At 41.5% G+C, this 12,173-nt stretch overlaps 1 long non-coding RNA gene across 2 annotated transcripts in view; it reads right to left on the bottom strand.

Annotated features, from left to right (window-relative positions):
- The window catches only part of LOC110741011, a 135,131-nt gene that overhangs the window by 13,107 nt on the left and 109,851 nt on the right, over positions 1 to 12,173 (bottom strand). The window lies entirely within an intron of this gene.

Below are 12,173 nucleotides of genomic sequence, written 5' to 3' on the forward strand. Positions count from 1 at the left end.
GACCAGAAAATACTGTCACCTTATCTGTGAGGTACAACGGAAGAGCATCAGGTACTTAAAGATAAGGTCTGTGCACAACACCACAGGCAAGTGCCTCCATCACAGAGAGACTATCCCCACTGTGAACACATTTTTATGCATGAAAAGGGAAGTTGTTTATATGTTTTGTGGTGTGAATGGCCCATATTTTAAAAGCAATGCCTTATATTCACAATGACATATAAGTTGCAAAACCTGTCTATATTAGCTTTCCTTTACATTGACTTCATAATACTCAAACTGCTACTTCTTTGAGGAAACTTAATGATATTACCAAAATCACGTGACTAATGATTTCACCTCTCATGTTCTTCCTTTGCAAAGACAGAGGACGTACTACATCCAGAAAGGATAGTCGAAACAAATAAGACCTCACAGGTAAGCCACCCAACACAGCATCTGGATGTGTGAGGAACTCAAAGACTGCTCGTTTCCCCCTCTTCATTTTTTACTAATACCTTATATGTAATATCCAAACTGCTATATAACTCCTATCAGAAGGAAAGAGCCTTAAAAATCATTAACATGTTATTTTTATGCTTTCCTTTCCAACAATTACACTTAGTATAAACTCTTTTATTGAGAATAAGTTAAAATTAGCATACACTACTTCTCATGAGTAGTAGTATATGAATAAGTTGAGATTAGCATATACTACTTAGTAGTGTTAAGTGCCAAGGTGCTTGAATTTCCCACATAGGATGACATTTCCATGAACGAAATGGAAGCTTGCGAAGTCACTACTGCCATGAGGGATTTCGTTGTCAAAGCTAGAAATACACTGTGAAGAAGTCAGAAAAGACCATGTCCCAGTGTCAGAGGCATTTAAACCAGAGTGACTCTATCCTGTTTAGACCCTGAGTAAAATAAGGCTGAGACCTACTGGACTGCATTCCCAGGAGGTCAGGCATTGTAAGTCACAGGATGAGACAGGAGATGGACCCAAAATACAAGTCATAAAGATCTGGATGATAAAACAGGTTGCAGTAAAGAAGCAGTCCAAAACCCACCAAACCGCCGCCCCCCTCCCTCCCCAGAGTGACCTCTGGTTGTCCTCACTGCTGATTATATGCTAATTATAATCCATTAGCATGCTAACAGACATACCCACCGGGGCCATGACAGTTTACAGATGCCATAGCAATGTCAGGACGTTACCACATATTCCAAAGAAAAGGAAGGAACCCCCAGCTCTAGGAATTGCCCACCCTTTTCTCAGAAAACTCATGAATAATCCAGCCCTTGTTTAGCCTATGATCAATAAAGAACTATAAGTATTCTTAGGCCAGCAGCTCAAGTCACTGCCCTACCCATGGAGTAGCTATTCTTTTACTCCTTTACTTTCTTAATAACCGTGTTTACTCTATGGACTCGCCTTGAATTCTTTCTTGTGCGAGATCCAAGAGCCCTCTATTGGGATCTGGATTGGGACTCCTTTTCTGGTAACAACCATATGATGAGGACCTTGTCCTTGTCCCTAGTACCCCTGAAAGAGTAAAGAGGAGAGAAAATAAAGAAAAGAGGAAAAGGAGTCGGGGGAAGACAGGCTGCATGAGGAGGAAGGAAATGTCAGACTTCTCAATAACTGCCCCATCTGACCCAGGCACACACAAGTGCACACACCCAGAAGGGACATAACTATGTTACTTGGGTGCTGGAATCCTGACTGAGCCTCAGCATTGTGTCCCTGTGGCCTCAGGACATCCCCCCTACTCCCTCCAATGCACGAAGGACCCAACGCACGAAGATGGAGAGTGCCACCCTCCTGGTTCCTCTGCACCTAACCACAAAGGCACTACGAAAACAGGATTTGGTTTCATATTGTTGTTTTTCTCCTCATAAACACAGCCAACTCTGCTGGTAAAAGCGATCTCTGCCTGGGAGGTGCAGGCCACCTATGCATGGAGCAGCTCTTCTTCCTCCCGCCCGAGACCCAGCCTCCTTTCCGCAGGTGTCAGCAGAGTGGAGCTCTTTTCTGAAGATAAATGTTTATTGTTTCAAAATAGGCCTTCAACAACACGTGGGCCTCAATACTTTTTCCTGTGAGTTGTCCCTTCTCAGAACACTTTCAGGAACACCATCCCATGTTTCTATTTAAACAAACCTTTCTGCTATGGTGTGCACTCACATTCATTTTTAGGTAAATGCAGAAATCTATGGAGGGCTTGTTCCAAAGACTGGTGGAGAATGAACTGAAATTAGCATATCAATTATTGTTACATAAATAGGACTCCTAAGGAGCTTTAAAAGTTTGCTTTGACCAGGCGCTTTACATATTTTTCTGCAATAATAACTTTGTGGTATAGAAAACTTCCCCAAAGTAAATATCAACCTCAATCCAACTTTTCTGTAATGTATGTTTTGAAGCCTCCATCAGAGACAGATTTACCAAAAAGCTAAAGTTTTAGGACTTCTGTCCTCCACTGTTTTTTTCCAAGGCCCTTGGAAGGGGATCTCACAATGTATTGATGTTGTTGACAGTTTGTATTTCTGTGATTTTGTCTACAGTCTGTTAAGCCAGCTTGCTCCATCTCTCCACTCCCAGATCCTCCATGTCGTATGTCCTCTGCTCCCAGGTTCTCTTGGCATGATTTGTGCATGTCTGAATTTTGGATAAAAAGAACAATTGGGGATACACTTAGTTTGGGCTTATTGGGATATATTTCTGTGAGTAAGTGCAGGTAAGTCATTGTTTTCTGTCCCAGTGTAGTGAAGGCTTCCAGGAGAATTCCTGCTGCCCAGCTCGCATGGCAGGCTGACATGAAAGTCCAGGCCCAGAGATCCTATGGCAATATAAATGCATCTTATGACATCTGGTGCCAAAAGTATGTGGATCATGGAACAGAAATAACGTTTGACATGTATATAGAGTCAGAAGGTAGACTGTGGGAAATTCTTCTAATTATCAGTCATGTAAAATTGCACAGAGAGACCACAGTTTCCATCAATGCTTATGGAGAAATAGAAGCTCACTCCTATAAGAATACAATCAACAATGCAGCAAATGCAATGATGCATACAACATGCATTTGTTTATGTAAATGCAACAAAAAGAACTTTATCTGAATAGCAATGTGTGCGAGGCAGCTACAGTATAAACAGCAAGGAGATCTGTGTATACAGTTGCATTTTTAATGCATCCCAACCGTCAATAACTAAAATAAATGTTAATCAACTAAGCTAAAAGAAGGTCAAGTTATTCTTCTCCTTTCTCTATGAAAATATTACAAACTATTGTTTAGCCCTTCTTCCTCGAGCCTCAGACTCAGCTTCCTTTCCCTGGCGGTCAGTGGCATGGAGCTCTTTTCTGAAGGCAAATATTTGCTATTTCAAAATAGAACTTCAAAAATACTGGTGTCCAGTGAAGAGGTGTTTCTTAAGCTATGCAGTCAAAAACATAGAAATGAAAGTATTATAAAGCTATGTCAAGCAGTCATCAGAAGTAATATGCTATTTTCCTAGACTTTTTGGTATTTGTGCTACTTTAAAGCTTTTTAAAATTTGGTTTCTTTTCTCATTCTAAATAAATATTAACTTTCATTTTGTGTCAAAATTTTTATTATTTTTTTTTATTATACTTTAAGTTCTAGGGTACATGTGCACAACGTGCAGGTTTGTTACATATGTATACATGTGCCATGTTGGTGTGCCACACCCATTAACTTGTCATTTACATTAGGTATATCTCCTAATGCTATCCCTCCCTGCTCCCCCTACCCCACGACAGGCCCCGGTATGTGATGTTCCCCTTCCTGTGTCCAAGTGTTCTCATTATTCTATTCCCACTATGAGTGAGAACATGCAGTGTTTGGTTTTCTGTTCTTGCGATAGTTTGCTGAGAATGATGGTTTCCAGCTGCATCCATGTCCCTACAAAGGACAAGAACTCATCTTTTTTTATGGCTGCATAGTATTCCATGGTGTACATGTGCCACATTTTCTTCATCCAGTCTGTCATTGATGGACATTTGGGTTGGTTCCAAGTCTTCGCTATTGTGAATAGTGCCGCAATAAACACACATGTGCATGTATCTTTACAGCAGCATGATTTATAATCCTTTGGGTATATACCCAGTAATGGGATGGCTGGGTCAGATGGTATTTCTAGGTCTAGATCCTTGAAGAATTGCCACACTGTCTTCCACAATAGTTGAACTAGTTTACACTCCCACCAACAGTGTAAAAGTGTCCCTGTTTCTCCACATCCTCTCCAGCACCTGTTGTTTCCTGACTTTTTAATGATTGCCAATCTAACTGGTGTGAGATGGTATCTCATTGCGGTTTTGATTTGCATTTCTCTGATGGCGAGTGATGATGAGCATTTTTTCATGTGTCTGTTGGCTGCATAAATGTTTTCTTTTGAGAAGTGTCTGTTCATATCCTTCACCCAGTTTTTGATGGGGTTGTTTTTTTCTTGTAAATTTGTTTGAGTTCTTTGTAAGTTCTGGATATTAGCCCTTTGTCAAATGAGTAGATTGCAAAAATGTTCTCTCATTCTGTAGGTTGCCTATTCACTCTGATGGTAGTTTCTTTTGCTGTGCAGAAGCTCTTTAGTTTAATTAGACTTCATTTGTCAATTTTGGCTTTTGTTGCCATTGCTTTTGGTGTTTTACACATGAAATTCTTGCCTGTGCCTATGTCCTGAATGGTATTGCCTATGTTTTCTTCTAGGGTTTTTTATGGTTTTAGGTCTAACATTTAAGTCTCTAATACATCTTGAATTAATTTTTGTATAAGGTGTAAGGAAGGGATCCAGTTTCAGCTTTCTACATATGGCTAGCCAGTTTTCCTAGCACCATTCATTAAATAGGGAATATTTTCCCCATTTCTTGTTTTTGTCAGGTTTGTCAAAGATGAGATCGTTGTAGATGTGTGGTATTATTCCTGAGGGCTCTGTTCTGTTCCATTGGTCTATATCTCTGTTTTGGTACCAGTACCATGCCATTTTGGTTACCGTAGCCTTGTAGTATAGTTTGAAGTCAGGCAGTGTGATGCCTCCAGCTTTGTTCTTTTGGCTTAGGATTGTCTTGGCAATGTGGGATCTTTTTTGGTTCCATATGAAATTTAAAGTAGTTTTTTCCAATTCTGTGAAGAAAGTCATTGGTATCTTAATGGGGATGGCACTGAATCTATAAATTACCTTGGGTGGTTCGGCCATTTTCACAATATTGATTCTTTCTATCCATGAGCATGAAATGTTCTTCCATTTGTTTGTGTCCTCTTTTATTTCATTGAGCAGTGGTTTGTAGTTCTCCTTGAAGAGGTCTTTCACATCCCTTGTAAGTTGGATTCCTAGGTATTTTATTCTCTTTGAAGCAATTGTGAATGGGAGTTCACTCATGATTTGGCTCTGTTTGTCTGTTATTGGTGTATAAGAATGCTTGTGATTTTTGCACATTGATTTTGTATCCTGAGACTTTGCTAAAGTTGCTTACCAGCTTAAGGAGATTTTGGGCTGAGATGATGGGGTTTTCTAAATATACAATCATGTCATCTGCAAACAGGGACAATTTGACTTCCTCTTTTCCTAATTGAATACCCTTTATTTCTTTCTCCTGCCTGATTGCCCTGGCCAGAACTTCCAACACTATGTTGAATAGGAGTGGTAAGAGAGGGCATCCCCATCTTGTGCCAGTTTTCAAAGGGAATGCTTCCAGTTTTTGCCCATTCAGTATGATATTGGCTGTGGGTTTGTCATAAATAGCTCTCATTATTTTGAGATACTTTCCATCAATACCGAATTTAATGAGAGTTTTTAGCATGAAGGGCTGTTGAATTTTGTCAAAGGTCTTTTCTGCATCTATTGAGATAATCATGTGGTTTTTGTCTTTGGTTCTGTTTATATGCTGGATTATGTTTATAGATTTGCATATGTTGAACCAGCCTTGCATCCCAGGGATGAAGCCCACTTGATCATGGTGGATAAGCTTTTTGATATGCTGCTGGATTCAATTTGCCAGTATTTTATTGAGGATATTTGCATTGATGTTCATCAGAGACATTGGTCTAAAATTCTCTTTTTTGTTGTTGTATCTCTGCCAGGCTTTGGTATCAGCATGATGTTGGCCTCATAAAATGAGTTAGGGAGGATTCCCTCTTTTTCTATTGATTGTAATAGTTTCAGAAGGAATAGTATCAGCTCCTCCTTGTACGTCTGGTAGAATTCAGCTGTGTATCTGTCTGGTCCTGGACTTTTTTTTGGTGGGTATGCTATTAATTGTTGCCTCAATTTCAGAGCCTGTTATTGGTCTATTTAGGGATTCAACTTATTCCCGGTTTAGTCTTGGGAGAGTGTATGTGTCCCAGGAATTTATCCATTTCTTCTAAATTTTCTAGTTTATTTGCGTAGAGGTGTTTATAGTATTCTCTGATGGTAGTTTGTATTTCTGTGGGGTCAGTGGTGATATCCCCTTTATCATTCTTTATTGTGTCTATTTGATTCTTCTCTCTTTTCTTCTTTATTAGTCTTGCTAGTGGTCTATCAATTTTGTTGATCTTTTCAAAAAACCAGCTCCTAGATTCATTGATTTTTGAAAGGTTTTTTGTGTCTCTATCTCCTTCAGTTCTGCTCTGATCTTAGTTATTTCTTGCCTTCTGCTAGCTTTTGAATGTGTTTGCTCTTGCTTCTCTAGTTCTTTTAATTGTGATGTTAGGGTATCAATTTTAGATATTTCCTGCTTTCTCTTGTAGACATTTAGTGCTATAAATTTCCCTCTACACACTGCTTTAAATGTGTCCCAGAGATTCTGGTATGTTGTATCTTTGTTCTTATTGGTTTCAAAGAACATCTTTATTTCTGGCTTCATTTCGTTATGTACCCAGTAGTCATTCAGGAACAGGTTGTTCAGTTTCCATGTAGTTGAGCGGTTTTGATTGAGTTTCTTAGTCCTGAGTTTGATTACACTGTGGTCTGAGAGACAGTTTGTTATAATTTCTGTTCTTGTACATTTGCTGAGGAGTGCTTTACTTCAAACTATGCGGTCAATTTTGGAATAAGTGCGACGTGGTGCTGAGAAGAATGTATATTCTGTTGATTTGGGGTGGAGAGTTCTGTAGATGTCTATTAGGTCCAGTTGGTGCAGAGCTGAGTTCAATTCCTGGATATCCTTGTTAACTTTCTGTCTCGTTGATCTGTCTAATGTTGACAGTGGGGTGTTAAAGTCTCCCATTACTATTGTGTGGGAGTCTAAGTCTCTTTGTAAGTCTCTAAGGACTTGCTTTATGAATCTGGGTACTCCTGTATTGGGTGCATATATATTTAGGATAGTTTGCTCTTCTTGTTGAATTGATCCCTTTACCATTGTGTAATGGCCTTCTTTGTCTCTTTTGATCTTTGATGGTTTAAAGTCTGTTTCATCAGAGACTAGGATTGCAATCCCTGCCTTTTTTTGTTTTCCATTTACTTGGTAGATCTTCCTCTATCACTTTATTTTGAGCCTGTGTGTGTCTCTGCACATGAGATGGGTCTCCTGAATACAGCACACTGATGGGTCTTGACTCTATCCAATTTGGCAGTCTGTGTCTTTTAATTGAAGCACTTAGTCCATTTACATTTAAGGTTAATGTTGTTATGTGTGAATTTGATCCTGTTCTTATGATGTTAGCTGATTATTTTGCTTGTTAGTTGATGCAGTTTCTTCCTAGCATCGATGGTCTTTACATTTTGGCATGTTTTTGCAGTGACTGGTACCTGTTGTTCCTTTCCATGTTTAGTGCTTCCTTCAGGAGCTCTTGTAAGGCAGGCCTGGTGGTGACAAAATCTCTCAGTGTTTGCTTGTCTGTGAAGGATTTTATTTCCCTTCACTTATGAAATTTAGTTTGGCTGGATATGAAATTCTTGGTTGAAAATTCTTTTCTTTAAGAATGTTGACTATTGGCCCCCACTCTCTTCTGGCTTATAGAGTTTCTGCCAAGAGATCTGCTGTTAGTCTGATGGGCTTCCCTTTGTGGGTAACCTGACCTTTCTCTCTGGCTGCCCTTAACGTTTTTTCCTTCATTTCAACTTTGGTGAATCTGATAATTATGTGTCTTGGAGTTGCTCTTCTCAAGGAGTATCTTTGTGGCATTCTCTGTATTTCCTGAATTTGAATGTTGGCCTGCCTTGCTAGGTTGGGGAAGTTCTCCTGGATAATATCCTGCAGAGTTTTCTCCAACTTGGTTCCATTCTCCCTGTCACTTTCAGGCACACCAATCAGATGTAGATTTGGTCTTTTCACATAGTCCCATATTTCTTGGTGGGTTTGTTCATTTCTTTTTACTCTTTTTTCTCTAAACTTCTCTTCTCGCTTCTTTTCATTCATTTGATCTTCAATCACTGACACCCTTTCTTCCAGTTGATTGAATCAGTCACTGAAGCGTGTGCATTTGTCAAGTAGTTCTTGTGCCATGGTTTTCAGCTCCATCAGGTCATTTAAGGACTTCCCTACATTGGTTATTCTAGTTAGCCTTTTGTCTAATCTTTTTTCAAGGTTTTTAGCTTCTTTGAGATGGGTTCGAACTTTCTCCTTTAGCTTGGAGAAGTTTGATCATCTGAAGCCTTCTTCTCTCAACTAGCCAAGTCATTCTCCATCCAGCTTTGTTCCATTGCTGGCAATGAGCTGAGTTCCTTTGGAGTGGGAGAGGTGCTCTGATTTTTAGAATTTTCCACTTTTCTGCTCTGTTTTTTCCCCATCTTTGTGGTTTTTGATGATAGTGATGTACATATGGGGTTTTAGTGTGGATGTCCTTTCTGTTTGTTAGTTTTCCTTCTAACAGTCAGGACCCTCGACTGCAGGTCTGTTGGAGTTTGCTGGAGGTCTACTCCAGCCCCTGTTTGCCTGGGTATCAGCAGGGGAGGCTGCAAAAGAGTGAATATTGCTGAACAGCAAATGTTGCTGCCTGATCATTCCTCTGGATGCTTCCTCTGAGGGGTACCTGGCCATGTGAGGTGTCAGTCTGCCCCTACTGGGGGGTGCCTCCCAATTAGGCTACTCAGAGGTCAGGGACCCACTTGAGGAGGCAGTCTTTCAGTTCTCAGATCTCAAACTCTGTGCTGGGAGAACCACTACTCTCTTCAAAGCTGTCAGACAGGGACATTTAAATCTGCAGAGGTTTCTGCTGCCTTATGTTTGGCTATGCCCTGTCCCCAGAGGTGGAGTCCACAGAAGCAGGCAGGATTCCTTGAGCTGAGGTGGGCTCCACCAAGTTTGAGCTGCCCAGCAGCTTTGTTTACCTACTCAAGCCTCAGCAATGGTAGGCACCCCTCACCCAGCCTCACTGCCGCCTTGCAGTTAGATCTCAGACTGCTGTGCTAGCAATGAGGGAGGCCCTGTGGGTGTGGGACCCTCCGAGCCAGGTGCGGGATATAATCTCCTGGTGTGCCGTTTGCTAAGACCCTTGGAAAAGTGCAGTATTAGGGTGTGAGTGACCTGATATTCCAGGTTCTGTGTGTCACGGTTTCCCTTGGCTAGGAAAGGGAATTCCTACCCTTTGCACTTCCTGGGTGAGGTGATGCCTCGCCCCACTTCGACTCTCACTTGGTGGGCTGCACCCACTGTCTTGCACCCACTGTCCAACATGCCCCAGTGAGATGAACCCAGTACATGAGTTGGAAAAGTAGAAATCACCTGTCTTCTGGGTCACTCACGCTGGGAGCTATAACCTGGAGGTATTGTCACTCGGCCATCTTGGAACCACCCCAGTATTATTTTTCTTAAAGAGAGTCCCCAAAATTGTATATGCTTCAGTTCACAAAACCTGGCCCTCCTCTGGTCTCCATTATTCCATTCAAGATTCTATACCATTCAAATTTAAAAATAATAAATCACAAAATAAAGCTAAATGCAAAATTGTTCAAGGAGTTACTAACTTCTGGCCCAGATTTTGCAGAAACTCGTTTTCTAGATGGTGCTGCTATCCTCTTTAATGTTGGAATTCAGTGAGAGAATTCAAAGAGATGAAATCCTAGTAAAGACCCTTTAGTTGTCACTCTGTAGTGGAGGTAAGCAGAGCCTGAGAGCAGATGAATGAGTCCATCAGACTCATTCAAGAGAGGAGAGTCTAGGGGCTCAGGAGGGCAAGGGTGGGTGCTGGGCCTCAGGGTGCTCCTGGCAATGCCAGTACCCACATTCTGAGCATGGCTGTCACCCTCAGCAGGAACAAAGATGTCTCCTGCTCAGATCCAGTGCATCCCTAGGGAAGGCTGTGTTTTGCCTCTGTCTAATTATTGCTTGATCTTCCCCTGGGATCCCACAGCATGGCCAGATCACCCTCTCAGGGGCATTGTCTTCAGCTGGGCCAGGCAGAGGAGCAGAAGGGCTGAGAGGGTTGAGCCCACACCACACTACTGCCTCCTGCCCTGGTGCTGCTATTCTAAAGATGCTGTATTCATTAGTCAGGGTTCCACAGAGAAACAGAATCAACAGAAGCAGAATCAGATAGATGCATCATAAGGAATTTGCTCATGCAATGATGAAGGTTGGGAGTTCCCAAGATCTGTAGTTGGTAAGCTGGAGAACCATGAAACCTGATGTTTCTAGTCTGAGTCTGAGTCTGAAAGCTTAAGAAAGAGGAAAACTGAATGCTTTCACAAAATTACATGTTTGCATCCCCCCAAAATTCGCATGCTGAAACCCTAACTCCCAATAGGATGGTATCAGAAGGTGAGGCCTTTGGGACATCATTAGATTTAGGTGAGTTAATGAAGATAGAGCCCGCATGATGGAATTAGTGTCCTTACCAGAAGAGAAAGAGACTGGAGCTTTCTCTGCCACAGGAAGATTCAGCGAGCAGGCGGCTGTCTACAAGCCAAGAAGCAGAGGCCCTCGCCAGACACTGCATCTGCCAGCACCTTGCGCTTGGACTTTCCAGCCTTCAGAACTGTGAGAAATAAGTGTCTGTTGTTTGAGCCTCCCAGTCTATCATATTTTTTGTTATAGTAGCTCCAACTGACAAAGACACCAGTGGTGTAAGTTTTACTCTGGAAAGCAGCAGGCTGGGGACCCAAAAAGAGCCAACGTTTCAATTCAAGTCCAAAGACAAGAAAAGACTAGTGTCCCAGCTCAAGCAGTCAGGCAGCAGGAGTTCTTGTTCACTTAGCCTTTTTGTTCTATTTGGGTCTTCAATTGATTGGATGAGGCCCACTCACTTTCGGAAAGTCAAACTTCTTTACTCAGTCTAGCAACTTAAATGTTAATGTCACCCAAAACACCCTCACAGACACAGCCAGAATAATGATTGACCAAATGTCTGGACAGCCCATGTCTCAGTCAAGATGATACATGAAATTAACCAGTACAGACAGTGAAGCAGCGTGAAATCAAACACTCCCTTGTATGATTCCCAGAACAAGCTCACCCTCCTCCACCACCATTTCAACCTTTGGATCCATTTCTAACACATAGCACTGAGCAGTTGAATTGCACAATCAGAAAACATCTGCTGAACACTTAGGTGCCCAAATTACAAATGATCCTCATGTCATTTTAGGGAGTTTGTACAGTACATTCCTTTTTAAAAAGAATGGAACCTATCTTAGTCTGCTTCGGCTACCATGGCAAAGTATCATAGGCTGTGTTTAAATAAGAGACATTTATTTATCACAGTTCTGGAAGCTGGAAAACTGAGATCAGAATGCCAACATGGACTGGTTCTAGTGAGGGCTCTCTTCCTGGTTTGCAGGCAGCTGCCTTCTTGCTATGTCCTCACATGGCAGAGAGAGACAGGAGGCAAGTTCTCTGGTGTCTCTTCTTAGAAGAACACAAATCCCATCATGCGGGCACAGCCCTGATGATTTCATCTACACCTGATTACCTCCCAAAGGCTGTACTTCCAAATCCCATCACACTGAGGGTGAGGACTTCAACATAGCAACTTTGGGGGATGCAATTTGGTCCGTAGAAGACCCCATGAATACTTAAGTTGAGCAGATCAGATTTTGTAAAAGCCACTCTGGTGTCTGTGGGGAAGAATGTTAATAAGAAGACCAGAAGCAAAGGAACTTTGAATATGGGGCTGAGGAGTCAGAGGGCATTGCACAGTCAGAAATATTTAAGGACAAATATCCAAAGCACTTAGCAGCCAATTAAAAGTTTGATGTGTTACAAGGATACATTATTTTATTGTACTAACCTTTATTGCATTTCAAAGATACCACTT

The sequence above is a fragment of the Papio anubis genome, chromosome 14, assembly GCF_008728515.1.
Source record: "Papio anubis isolate 15944 chromosome 14, Panubis1.0, whole genome shotgun sequence".
Lineage (NCBI taxonomy): Eukaryota > Metazoa > Chordata > Mammalia > Primates > Cercopithecidae > Papio > Papio anubis.